The 15,016-nt window shown below is 37.8% G+C and overlaps 1 protein-coding gene across 3 annotated transcripts in view; it reads left to right on the top strand.

Annotated features, from left to right (window-relative positions):
- cdkl5 (cyclin-dependent kinase-like 5) overlaps positions 1-15,016 on the top strand; it is a 496,892-nt gene that overhangs the window by 83,530 nt on the left and 398,346 nt on the right. The window lies entirely within an intron of this gene.

The following is a 15,016-nucleotide window of genomic DNA, read 5'->3' as shown; positions in this document are numbered from 1 at the left end:
TTGCTGATAACGTGTGTTTATTGGAGCGCAGAGCAGGGAATACAAAGAAGTACTGCAGGATTTTACTTCTATTGCGGTCCAAGCCTGTGTATGTTCTTCTATTTGTGTCCAGGTTCTTATCGCCTGTATATTTGCTGCCCAGTAATAAAACTGGAAGTTAGGTAGAGCCATGCCGCCTTCTGCCCTTTGTCTTTGTAGTGTCGCTCTTTTGATGCGTGGATGTTTAGAATTCCAAATAAATGAGGTTATTGTTGAATCTATTTGCTTAAAGAACGATTTATTAATGTATATTGGGATGTTTTGAGATAAAAAAGGAGCTTAGGAAGAATATTCATCTTAACAGTGTTAATTCTTCCAGCTAGTGTGAGATGAAGGGTTGACCATCTATACAAGTCTTGTTTAATTTTTTCCATGCAGACGGCGTCACAGATTTTAATGAAACTTTCATGCTGATTTGGTCATTTGAGTAACCCATGGAGCAGAAATTGAAAGTGTCTTGGATCTGTATTAAGGGAGATTTAATCTAACAAAGTTTTAATTTATTTGGGGTAATTATGACTTTGACTAGCTATATCTCCCTAAATATAAGTTGCACAGAAATGTTTTCATATTGTTTTAAAGCTCCTTTCCAGCTCTATATTTTACCTAAATTCTTTGCTATCTGCAAAATGAAAAATGACTATGTTATGAGTCATTATAATGTGAAAAATTAAATAGCGAAAATAGTATATTTTAAAATTGGTCAGTTTTTTACTAAAGCTAACTTATAATGTAATGAACATCTCCAGAAAATTTGGTCTTTGATTTTTGAGTTGTTTGCTAAGCTATCATTACTTATACATGGCATCACATGGTTTGATATCACTGCTGGGCCTTTTTTATAGCAGCCATATTGACTTAAAATAGTATGGCAAGTGAAGGTGTCACTAATGACATTAATGAAGCTTCTGTTCAATTTCAGTGTAGCATAATTGGAACCTCAATTAATGAGGATACGGCAAGAAGGATTATCCACAAAGAATTTCACTACATGGCCATAATGCCGTAACTAACGCTCCCTCTCAATTCAGGTAATGTGCCTCATTCGGAACTCCATAAGCAATCACTTGTTCCACACAAAGTCAAACCAGCTGTACCCAGGGATTCTCTAATAAGAAACAGTGCCAAAGGAGTCCAGTGTTCATCTCAGATCACTGGATAGCATCCATGTCTTGCAACCATATAGAAAAACAGGGAGCACCAGAACTCTAAAGTCTTGGACCTTCGTTTCTTTTGCAGAGATATTGCATCCTTTCCAGCAACCTCATGACCTAAAGTATCAGCTAAAGCACTTCAAAATCAGTTATCATGTAAAACACAGGGTGAGAAATTTCAAGATAAACTAGTCATTGAAATTAAGTAAGCAGTTTGTGTCAGCTTTATTTATATAGATACACTGGTATTAGACCCTCTGTGACCTACAATCTCCATGTAAAAGAGGTAGTTTGAACAATTTCTTATGTGTTAATGACTGATTCAGCAAAGATGTTAATCTAGTGTATGCATTTGTCAAGAAAATGCAAAAGCTTTGAACAAATATTCAATGATATTAGTAGTTTTCCTTTCTTGATATCAAAAATATTCTTCAAGATTCAGTAATTCTAATACACACATACCAAATAAGTTGTATTTTGTCTCAAACAACTACTTTAACAAATAAGTAATTGCAATTAACAAGTAACGTTATACAGCAATACTCTTTAAAAAAAGCACGAATAAATATGAATATGGTTAAATCACTAAAATTGAGTAAAATCCTCTTTGTTTACTAGATTAGTTTTGATGCTTCAGTTCTGTCAACAAGATACTAAGATGTTGCCATTCAAGTAACAGTTATTTAATAATCACCTGAATTCTTTACTAAATTAAATAGCAGTTCTGTATTTATGGTTATTATCATATTAGTGAAAATGGTTCACATTATTTGGCTGCACGCAGTTCTCCATTCATTACTCTCAATTTTGTTTTGTCTTTTTAAATTTGGATGTTTTATGCTAATGTTTTTCTTGGATTGTCCAAGGAATCTTGGTTTAAGACTTTCTATTTATTCTTTTTTTTTTTTTTGGATGTGCACTTTACTTATAAGCTCATATATTAATTGCAAATTGCAAATACAGAATATTCAGAATACAGTACAAAATGATATACAACCAAAGGATAACATAACGCAAAATTCTCAGACCTGCTTAATCAGATTCTGAGTTGTGAAAGTCAAGATTTATCCTGGAAGCATTGTGCACAAGGCAGGAAAAAGTCCTGGACAGGGTGCCAGTCCATTGAAAGAACCAACTCACAGAAGAAGGCAGAAGTTGTAATGTGTGTTTCTGGCGTTTTTTTTTATATGAATATATATGAATACTGTATTTTTTGTGACCACCAGTGTGCGCACCAGCTCCCTGAAACAGACAGATGCTAGGCACAAGTCCAGCACAACACACATTTTATTTACACTGGGGAGACACTTTTCCTTTGTTCCCCCACCAATGCACAGTACAATAAAGCACAATATAAAGCACTCTGTTTTCTCCTTTCTCTTTATCCCAGTCCTTCTGCCGTCAACCCTCTTCCGGTAAGCTTCGTCCTTCTTCCTCCCGAGTCTGGCTCCTCAAGTGAAGTGAAATGGCTCCTTTTATGCTGTACCTGTGAACACTTCAGCTGGCTCATCAGCATTATCTGGAAGTACTCCCAGTTGTGGGGGAAACCTAAAGTAGGGCTCTGCAGCTCCACCTGGTGGCACCCATGAAACCCAACCTGGCTGTGCCAAACTGCAACTCCCATGGAGCCTTGAGGGAATCTGAAGTGTTACTGAAACCCTGGGGGCTGTCATCTAACACTCCGAGGGAGGCAGTGTCCTGTACACATCTGTTGCCCCAAGTCACAGATCAGAGGATGATGAATTTACTGGGCACCCATGGAAGCCAAAGGCAGTTCATTCTCCCACATGATAAGTGGTATTATCCCTCCAGGCTGGTCCTAATTAGGACTCCCAGGGTTGCGTGGGAGTTATAATGTAGAAGAGTAGCCCTGGTAAGGTCCTTGGGTGATACAAGAGGGCACTGCCAGGGAAAGACTGTTCTTGTTTCCATGTGACCCAGAAGTGCTCTGGATGACAACTACTACAACAACGGAAGCATTCCTGGGTAAAGTTTTCAAGAAGCCCGCCGCATCTCCTTAGGGATGTCAGAGTCCCGAGATAGTGGGTGACACTCAGAGAAGTGAAGGGGAAAAGAAATTGCTTGGTTGTTATATGTATGTGTTCATTTTGGCTGGTGCTCCGTTGGAAATGTGTTGCTGACAAATAACGTTGTTTATTTGAACCTGGAGTTATATATAAAGAAAGAAATAAAGGACCTAAACAAGAAAAATGAGAAACAACATCAGGATATAAAAGACCTGGAGAAACGTTTAAATACTAAGTTTGCTACAGCTTTTACAGAAATTGTACAAAAAATAGATGAAAAAATACAGGAAAATGTGAGTAAGTTAGAGAGTAAAATTAGAGTACTTGATGCTCAGCTTGAAGATGTTAAGCAAGCGTTTATGACTCATATTGAAGTAGTTGAACAATTAAAAAGCAATGACTGCAACATCAGAATGCAAAGTACTCGCTGACAAACTGTCTACATTGGAAGATAGATATAGAAGGAACAACATCAGAATTGAAGGTCTCCCAGAAAATCTTGAAAGTCCAAACCCAGTGAAATTCACAACTGAACTGTTCTGTAACAATTGAAGAGGACTTCAAATTGGACACCGAGATCTCAGTAGCCTACCGTATACGTGGATTGAATGCCTCAAAACCAAGATGCCTAAATGTATGTTTCGACAAACTACAGATTAAAGAAAATTTCTTGTCTCTTCTCAAACTGAAAGAGAAGATTATATTTTAAAATAACTGCGTTTGGTCTCGTCCGTTGCAAGAGATGGACATCTGAAGTGGAGCTCCGCTAGCAGGGGTGTTATTTTTCATATTATCTTCTTATTATCTTGAGATATCCTGTATTTTTCCAACCTGAGGACACTACTACAGTATATGCAAGCATATATTAACATGGCCAACAAGAAAGGGGTTCAGAAAGAAACGAAAGAAACGAAAACTAAAGCTACATCCAAGCTCAGATCGGCAAGCCCAAGTTCAAGGTGCGGCCTTTCAGAGACTGACATGGATCAAATGGGCGAAAGCCCAGACTCCTCGGGACCATGGTCCGCTACATCGTCTTCAGCTGAGAGTGAAATGGGGAGCGAATGTACGAGCGTGAGTGATGCAGGTCACGATAGCTTGCCGATTGGAGAAGATCATCTGAAACTGGAAAAGGCCTCACAGTCCGCGCTTTCAACTACTCCACGCGAGCCGGGAACACTGGCTACAACAGAGCCTGCCACCTCACCTACGGTGCAAGAAAGCAGAATTGATCTGTCTGAACTGAAGGTGATGATCGCTTAGCTCATTCAAGAGATAAAGAAAAATATAAAGAAAAGTGAGAAGGCAAATGAGAAGGCAAGAGAAAAGGCAAATTAGAAGCTGCGACTGGTGCTGGGTAAATTTAAAGAGCACATTCAGGAAACCTCGTTTAAACTGAGCACACTTGCTGATCAACTGGAGGATGTCAAGGAGACATTAACTACTCGGATTGAAACAGCCGAAAATCTAGCTGCCATTGCTGAAGAAAAAGCAACAACTGCCAACTCCTAATGCAAAAAACTCGGAGACAGACTTGCTGCTTTGGAAGATGGAAGCAGAAGGAATAATATTAGAATCGAAGGTCTACCTGAGAATCGAGAAAGTCCAAGCCCAGTGAAATTTATCAAACAGCGGTTACAGCAAGCCAATATCAAATACAGCCTCTTGTATCCTGCCAAAGTGAAAGTGGAATTGCAAGGTCAATTCTATGTCTTCGCCAGCAAAGAAGAAGCAGAAAAGGAATTAAGAAAGCTGATCCCGACACTATTCTGAAACACAATAGTGAGTCGTAGCCTGTTGTGACATGGCAAGGATAAATAACCTACTGCTTGATCTATTTGTTAAGATACGGGTTTTTATAATTATATATCCTTTTTATTACTCGGACGCTATCTGTCAATGTTTTAATTACAGTTACAGACGTTTGTGCTTAATTTCTTTTCTTTTTTTTTCTCTACCCTAAAGGAGACTGTTTAAAATCATACCCTTGGTTTATTGCTATTGTTATTACTGCATTAAGACTTACTGTGCTTATTCTGGACCATTTTCTAACACCAATCCCTGGGTTTATTACCCGGGTTTATTATCTTAATACATTAAGAATGCTGAAGATTATATAAATTTTAGGTTCATAGCTTGTCAATGATTATATTTTAGGCATATAGTATTTAGACTATATCGGCAATGGATATTTCTATTTTTTAATCCTAAAATGCCGCTGCGTGGGGGCTTGTTTTGCTTTGGACGTGCTCTGTCTCTGGGTATGTCAGAGGACTGGGACTGCATGAAGTGGAGTCCAGCCTAACGTGGGGAGGCAATATGGGAGGGTGGGGGGTTAAGGGGGGGAAAGAAAGAGATCACGCTATATCTATATCTAATCTATCCTTTTAATCATTATAATTATAACTACCAACGTAACAATAAGCTGCATGGCAATAACTCTTGGGGAAATAGGAAATTAAGGTTAAAGCTGTCTCACTTCCAGCTAAGACTACAAAATGACATCAAAAATTTAGAATCAATGTCTCCACGATGGGACAGTTAACTTTTTGAACTGGAATGTTAAAGGCCTGAATCACGAATTAAAAAGAAAGAAAGTACTCTCTCATCTAACAGGTTTAAATGCTAAAATAGTATTTTCACAGGAGACCCACTTACTGAGAAAGGATCAGTTCTGGCTGCAAAAGGACTGGACTGGCCAAATGTTCCATTCTAGCTTTACATAGAAAACTAGAGGTGTGGGAATTCTAATACATACGTAGAACAGTCTCATTTGTAGCATCAGATGTAGCATTGGATCCTGAAGGGAGATATGTGATGGTCATGGCAACTTATCTAACTGTAAAATGATTTTGATAAATGCTTATGCACCTAATGTTGATGATAAGGAATTTATAAAAAATTTATTTACATCCATTCCCAATGTGAACACTCATAAAATTATAATGGCTGGGGATTTTAATTGTGTTTTAAATCCTCTGTTAGATAGGACTTAGATAGGACTGTTAGATAGGGGGCGACATCGAACACTGCAAAGATAATTACAAAGTTTGTAACTGATCACAACTTATTAGACCCCTGGAGGTTTTAAAACCCAAACTCAAGAACATATTCTTTCTACTCATCAGTACATCATTGCCACTCAAGAATTGATTATTTCTTTATAGATAACAATTTCTTGCCTACGATTAAATCTTGCAAATACGATGCTATTGTTATTTCTGACCATGCACCTCTCCCAAGCGAGGCTCTACATAGGAAAAGGCAGGCTCTGCATTGAGAACTAAACCTCTTGACAACTAAAGAAACTAAACAACTAATTTATAAATCCAGACATCATTACTATGAACACGGAGAGAAAGCTAATAACGCAATCCCAGTAATCAACAACACGAACGGAGACAAAATCATCGACCACAAAAATATAATGCACACATTTAGAGACTACTATAAATCCTTATATTCTACTGAGTTTAAAGAAGACAACACATATACATACAGATACATTACAAATACCACAAATAGATACTTCTAGTGTGGAGGAACTGCATAAACCTCTGCGTTATCAGAATTACTAGATGCTATAAAGTCACTTCAAGGCGGGAAAGCAGCAGGCCCTGATGGCTACCCTGTAGAATTTTATAAGAAATTCTCCGCTCAGCTAGCTCCCCTCCTATTAGCAACATTTACAGAAGCCAGAGACAATCAAACTCTTCCTCAAACTTTTCGCCAAGCATTAATCACCGTTTTTCCTAGACAAAATAAGGACTTATTACAATGTGCATCATATAGACCAATTTCACATTTGAATAATAACGTTAAGATACTCTCAAAAATTATAGCTAAAAGGATGGAGAAAGTGCTCCCCTCAGTAATATCACAAGATCAAACTAGATTTATCAAGGGTCGACACTTATCTTCAAATCTTCGATGCCTGTTTAATGTAATATACTCACCAACTAAGTCAAACACCCCAGAAATATTATTATCATTGGATGCAGAAAAAGCATTTGACATGATTGAATGGAAATACCTTTTTACTACATTGGAGAAATTTGGGTTTGGCCCGAACATTTGTGCATGGATCAAACTACTGTATATCCAGAAGCTTCAATTTGTATCAACAACATTTGTTCAGACTACTTTAAACTAGAATGAGGTAGCAGACAAGGATGCCCCTTGTCACTGTCGCCATTAAACCACTGGCAATACACTGTCGAAATGCTGATCAGATAAAGGGGATTATCAGAGAAGGACTGGAACAGAAAATTTCTCTATATGCAGATGATATGGTACTGTATATATCAGACCCACAAAATTCTGTGCCTGCAGTCTTAACAGCACTCACAGAATTTCAAAAGATCTCTGGTCTCAGAATTAATCTGAATAAAAGTGTACTCTTTCCAGTGAATTCTCAAGCATATAATATTAGATTAGACACCCTACCTTTTATCATTGCAGAACAGTTTAAATACCTCGGGGTAAACATCACAAGTAAACATAAAGCTCTTTATCAACAAAATTTTGCTGTCTGCATGGAAAAAATTAAGCAAGACTTGCATAGATGGTCAACCCTTCATCTCACTCTAGCTGGAAGAATTAACACTGTTAAGATGAATATTCTTCCTAAGCTCCTTTTTTATTTCAAAACATTCCAATATACATCAATAAATCATTTTTAAGCAATTAGATTCAACAATAACCTCATTTATTTGGAACTCAAAACATCCACGTATCCAAAGAGTGACCCTACAAAGACAAAAGGCAGAAGGTGGCATGGCTCTACCTAACTTCCAGTTTTATTACTGGGCAGCAAACATACAAGCTATAAAACCTGGACACAAATAGATGAACATACACAGGCTTGGTCCGCAATAGAAGTAAAATCCTGCAGTACTTCTTTATATTCCCTGCTCTTTGCCCCAATAAATGCAAGAAATATACTAATAACCCAATTGTGCTTCACTCATTCAGAATCTGGAACCAATGTAGAAAGCATTTTAAGATGGAGAAGCTTTTATCTGTGGCACCTCTGCAAGAGAACCACCTCTTTCAACCTTAGCAAACATAAACAGTTTTTAATATCTGGAAAAAATTTGGGATTAACTTTCTTAGAGATCTTTATATAGACAACGTCTTTGCATCCTATGAACAATTACATTCCAAATTTAACATTCCAGCTACACATTTCTTTCACTATCTTCAAATTAGGAACTTTGTTAAACAGAACCTGCCGATTTTCCTCATCTTGCACCCTCATCCATGCTGGAAAAAATATTGCTCAATCTCAAGGATTCAGACACCATCTCTGCAATATATAAAATTATTTTACAGTCCCTCCCTTTCAAAGATCCAAGAGGACACTGGGAAAAAGATCTCTTAATCAATATATCAGAAAAGTAGTGGAAAATAGCAATGCAGAGAATTCACTCGAGCTCCATATGCGCAAAGCATACAATTATTCAACTCAAAATTATACATCAAGCACATCTGGCTCACCTAAAACTCTCCAAAATGTTTCCAGGGCAAGATCCAACCTCTAACGCTGCAATCAAGTCCCAGCCTCACTGGGTCACATGTTTTGGTCCTGCACCAAATTAACATCATTCTGGATCAAAATTTTTAATTACCTTTCAGCCTTGGTCTCACAATCCTCCTTACCCATTAACAGCTGTGTTTGGGGTTCTTCCAGATGGGTTTAAAGTGGAGAGAGACAAACAAACTGTGATTGCATTCACTACACTTTTGGCACGCAGACTGATTTTCCTTAACTGGAAGAATCCAAACTCACCTCTTTTAAGTCAGTGGGAAACTGATGTGTTATATTATTTGAAATTGGAAAAATCAAATACTCAGTTAGAGGATCTGTACAGACCTTTTTCAGAACATGGCAGGATCTAATCAGCAATATTTTAGAATAAGCTCTTAAAGTACAGAGGAAGCAATTATTTCTGCATTTCTTTTTCTTCTCCATTCATCTCTATTGGCTTATCAAACTCATCAATTTAGGTATGTTTGCAAGCCTTAAGTTTTACTCCGTTGGCCTTGCTCTGTCTCTCTCAGGGGTGGGTCTTAATCCTACTTTTTGTAAAAATTGATTGATTTGTATGGAATGATTGCAATTAAATTAATAAAATTAAAAAAAAAAAAAGAAAATAACTGCATTCGTATTTTCCCAGATGTCTTCCCTGCAACACCTGCTAAACGAGCTGCGTTCTCAGCTTTAAACAGCGCCTATGCAGAGCTGAAATTAGATACAGACTTGTGCACCCTCCCAAAATGAAAGTAGTTATTTCTACATTTTTACAGTTTTACATTTTTTGCTCTTTGAATGAAGCAGTAAAAGAGCTAAGAAGACGATCCAGACATCTTTTTGAAACACGATCATAAGTCATACCGTGTTCTGGCAAGGCAAAGAAGATTCTGATTGCAACTTGCAACTTGGACCATTTGTAATACAACGTTTGCCGTAATTATACATTCTGTTTCCTTTTTCGGCCACTTTTCTTCTTTTTTTTGTTAAACTTGAGTTATATTGAAATTTCTTTCATTGAATTTAAACGCATTTTGGCAACCACAAAGTAACTAGCTAATAAAGTGTTTTTTTTTGTTCACTCATATCCTTGGTGTATTGTATTTGTTTAAAATAATTCCCTAGGATTAATGTATTGTGACAGTTTAAGATCATAACCTAGGTTTGTTATATTCGGACTGTACTTTCAAAAGATCTCTCAGTTATAACCTGTTCTACACCACTGCTGAAGAGTTGGTTTTGTTCTGGACGTGCTGTGTCTCTTGGCATGTCAGAGGACTGGGACTTCATGAAGTGTGGTTTGCCCCACTTGGGGAGGTAGTATGGCAGGGTTGGGGAAGTTAGAGAAAGACATCATTGCTACCGTTTTTACTCTTGTACCACGCGCCCTTGTGTAATACGCTCACCCTAATTTTTACAAAGAAAATCACGAAAATCGTTTGGCCTGTGTATGACGCATGTTGTGATTGTATAGGAAGCGTTTAGGGCACGTTTTCTGTGAAATGCCCTTCTGTTTTTGTTGCTTGACGCAAGTTTTTCTTTCTTCCGTCGCCAATCTCGAACACGTGACTCTGGAACACTGTACTTGCGACCTGCTGCCTGATTTCCTATCTTCTCTGCTTCCAAAATCACTTTTAGTTTCTCTCCCACCATGAAGGAGTGTAAGCACTTGCTACTATCCATGCTGAATGACGACGCCAAACTGATTCAAAAACAAGAGTGAGAGAGAGCGAGAGCGAGTGAGGCCAATCAGAAGAAGTAAACATTACAGAATTACACTTCCTCGTGTATGACGCGCACCTGATTTTCTAATGCTAATTTTCGGGAAAAAATGTGTGCGTGGTACATGCGTAAATACGGTATTTCTGATTTATCCTTTCTACCCCAAAAACTGTAAGTGACAACATAACAATAGGCTTCATGTCCATAACACCTGGCAATAATATGAAATCTTTGTGAAAGCTATTATATATAACAATGTACTACCTTAACGTAAGACCACAAAATGTCAACAAAAGTTCACTTCAGTTGAACTTTGTGAGCTGGAATGTCAAAGGTCTCAATCATGAATCGAAGAAAAAGAAAGTAAGCAGGCTCACTTAATACCGTGTTTCTCTGAAAATAAGCCCTAGTATGATTTTCAGGCTGCTCTGTGATATAAGGCCTAACCCAAAAATAAGCCCTAGTCAAGATTGTCAGCTGAAAAGTAAGGTGCCTAAGGCCAGGTTTATACTTCATGTGATGCAACGTGTGTTCCCGAAACATCCATTAAATTCCAAGGACACCTTGCCACAATATCTCTGTAGTGAAAAGTCAAGCAAAATGACACCTTTTATTGGCTAACTTAAAAGATTACAATATGCAAGCTTTTGAAGCAAGAAGAAGGGGCCTGACTTGTCTTGAAAGCTTGCATGTTGTAATCTTTTTATTTAGCAAATAAAAGGTGTCATTTTGCTTGACTTTTCACTACATTCATAATTGCTAACACAGTACAACACCCTAGTACTACACACAATATCTTTGAAAAGGATGTTTAATGATTACATCTGTCAATTTGGGGATGCGCCCATTCCAGCATCAGCGCAAGACAGAAACAAAATCTCTGGACAGGGCATCAGCTCATCGCAAGGTGAACACAAGCACACACATACACTGGCTTAATTGTTGCTTCACCAAATCCCCAAACCTTCATGTTTTGAATGGAAAACTGAGCATACTGTGGAAACCCACCAGGAAAACATGCACACTCCAGGCAGGGATCACAAGGGATGTTACTCCCTGCGAGACAGCAGCGCTACCACTCTGCCACCATGCCACCCCATATGTGTAACTTCAGTCATATGAAAAAGTTTGGGAACCCCTCTTAATTTTTTGGATTTTTGTTTATCATTGGCTGAGCTTTCAAAGTAGCAACTTCCTTTTAATATATGACATGCCTTATGGAAACAGTAGTATTTCAACAGTGACATTAAGTTTATTGTATTAACAGAAAATATGCAATATGCATCATAACAAAATTAGACAGGTGCATAAATTTGTGACATTAAATTTATTGGATTAACAGAAAATTTGCAATATGCATTTTAACAAAATTAGAAAGGTACATAAATTTCGGCACCCCAACAAAGATCCTTAGATCAATACTTAGTTGAGCCTCCTTTTGCAAATATAGCATCCTCTAGACACCTCCGTATAACCTTTGAGTGTCTGGATTCTGGATAGAGGTATTTTGACCATTCTTACATAAAAATCTCTCCAGTTCAGCTAAATTTGATGGCTGCCGAGCATGGACAGCCTGCTTCAAATCATCCCATAGATTTTCGATAATATTCAAGTCAGGGGACTGTGATGGCAATTCCAGAACATTGTACTTCTCCCTGTGCATGAATGCCTTTGTAGATTTCGAACTGTGTTTTCGGTAATTGTCTTGTTGAAATATCCAACCCCTGCATAACTTCAACTTTGTGACATGCTTGAACATTATCCTGAAGAATTTTTTGATACTGGGTTGAATTCATCCGACCCTTGACTTTAACAAAGGCCCCAGTCCCTGAACTAGCCACACAGCTCCACAGCATGATGGAACCTCCACCAAATTTGACTGTAGGTAGCAGGTGTTTTTCTTGGAATACGGTGTTCTTCATCCACCATGCAAAGTGCTTTTTGTTATGACCAAATAACTCAATTTTTGTCTCATCAGTCCAAAGGACTTTGTTCCAAAATGAATCTGGCTTGTCTAGATGAGCATTTCCATACAACAAGCGCCTCTGTTTGTGGTGTGAGTGCAGAAAGGGCTTCTTCCTCATCACCCTGCCATGCAGATGTTTTTTGTACAAATTGCACTGAAATATAGAACGATATACAGATACGCCATCTGCAGCAAGATGTTCTTGCTGGTCTTTGGAGGTGATCCGTGGGTTGTCTGTAACCATTCTCACAATCCTGCACATATGCTGCACCTGTATTTTTCTTGGCCTGCCAGACCTGGGTTTAACAGCAACTGTGCCTGTGGCTTTCCATTTCCTGATTACATTCCTTACAGTTGAAACTGACAGTTTACACCTCTGAGATAGCTTTTTGCAGTCTTCCCCTAAACCATGATACTGAACAATCTTTGTTTTCAGATCTTTTGAGAGTTGCTTTGAGGATCTCATGCCGTCACTCTTCAGAGGAGAGTCAAAGGGAAGCACAACTTGCAATTGACCACCTTGAATACCTTTTCTCAAGATTGGACACACCTGTCTATGAAGTTCAAGGCTTAACAAGCTAATCCAACCAATTTGGTGTTGTAAGTAATCAGTATTGAGCAGTTACATGCATTCAAATCAGCAAAATTACAAAAGGACCCACATTTTTGCACAGCCAGTTTTTCACATTTGATTTAATTTCATGCAACTAAATACTGCTTTGCTAAAAATCTTTCTTCGTAAAACATCCCAGTACTCAAATGTTCCTAGGAAATGAAAGACATACCACTGTTATCTTGAATGTCTTTATGTTGAAAGTAGAGTAAATTATATTTCATATGATTGTATTAGCAGTATTAATTATTTACACAAAGTTAACGATTTATCTGTAACGTGTAACATACATATTTTTAATGCATTTCAAAAAAAAAAAAAAAGACAGCATAGAAGATGGTATGTGAGACTTTTAAAATGTATCGTGTCATTACTTTGGGGAATATGCGACACTTGAATATCAAAGCACCACAAATTCATTTGTACGTTGGCATTTTGCTTCACCACATCAAACCATTCATCAAACATCAAAGTGCGCACCTTGACCCTGGAGGATCCTAAAAGCGGCTGGAGTAGCAAGAAATTCAGGGTTTGAATGCGGAGAGTTATGATGACATTCCAGAAGAAGATGACATGACTGTATTTGGAGAAATGTATATTGTTGTACATGAATAAATATAAGATATTAATATAAGACCCTGTCTTATTTTTAGGGATACACAGTATGTAATGACTAGTTCAGTTGCAAAGGGAGTAGATTGAGCAAATGTTTCTCTACAGCTACTTGTGTGAATCTTAATACACAGAACAATTCCATTTGTAGCGTCAGACGTAAGCGATATGTCATGGTGAAGGATAATTCATACTAAAGTGATTCTAATAAATATATATGCAACTAATTTGGATGATATAAATTTTATTCACAATGTATTCATATCTATTTCTAATGTGAATATATCATAAAATATGCTCTAGCTTCATATGCGCAAAACACTCAATCATTCAACTTGAAATCCTCTATCGAGCTCATTTTTCTCATTTAAAATTATCCAAAATATTTCCAGTTCAAGATTCAACCTGTGAACATTACAATCTAGCTCCAGTCTCACTAGACCACATATTTTGGGCAATCACCAAATTAAAATTATTTTGGGCAAAAATATTTAAATGCCTATCAGACAGTTTTGGTGTCAGAATCACTCCTAACTCATTAACTGTTGTGTTTGGTGTACTCTCAGATTGGCTTATAGTAGAGAAGGACAAACAAATTGTAATTGCCTTTACCTCACTACTAGCACGTAGACTTATCTTGCTCAACTGGAAGAATCCCATCCCACCACTTTTAAGTCAGTGGGTAACTGATGTCCTATACTATTTGAAATTGGAAAAAAATCTAATTCTCATTTAGAGGTCTGTTCAAATTTTTTTTTAATAAGGCAAGATCTAATTAATTTAGGAAATAATGAATGGACCAGCAGAAGCTGAGATTTGGGAGTTGTTCCGTCCCCCATACACCAGGTTACAGTGGTCCTTATATGGCAACCCAGTTGGGACACCCGCAGGGTTGCCTGGGAATTTGAGTCTGAAAGTGCAGCCCTTTTGGGGTCCCAGGAGAGGACCTTCTTACTTTCTTTATGGACTGGAAGTGCTTCCTAAACATATGGAATGGCACTAGAAGCATTCCCAAGTCTGAAATTAAAGGAGCCTGCTGCCTCAGTTCCAGTGAATTAGAATCAGGAGGCAGTGGGCGAAACTCAGCGGGGGTGTAGAAGGAGAGAGAATTGTTAGTTTATTAGTCATTTATTATATAATTGTGGCTTACATTGGGATAAGATTATGGAAAGTACCTGGGCAAAGAATAAAAATCCTTTATTTTATTCTGTTAACGTGTGGGGTATTGCTGGGTCTGTAGTTTGGTGCACTCTGGCATCCTTTGTGGTTACATCTTCTATACCGGTGAAAAGGATACTCTTCCTTCCTTGCTGCTTTTAAAGATTTGCTTTGTTGATTGACTCTTCTCTC

The sequence above is a fragment of the Polypterus senegalus genome, chromosome 2 (genome assembly GCF_016835505.1).
Source record: "Polypterus senegalus isolate Bchr_013 chromosome 2, ASM1683550v1, whole genome shotgun sequence".
In the NCBI taxonomy this organism is placed as follows: Eukaryota; Metazoa; Chordata; class Cladistia; order Polypteriformes; family Polypteridae; genus Polypterus; species Polypterus senegalus.
The sequence above is the reverse complement of the archived record's forward strand: the minus strand, read 5'-3'. Positions and strand labels throughout refer to the sequence as shown.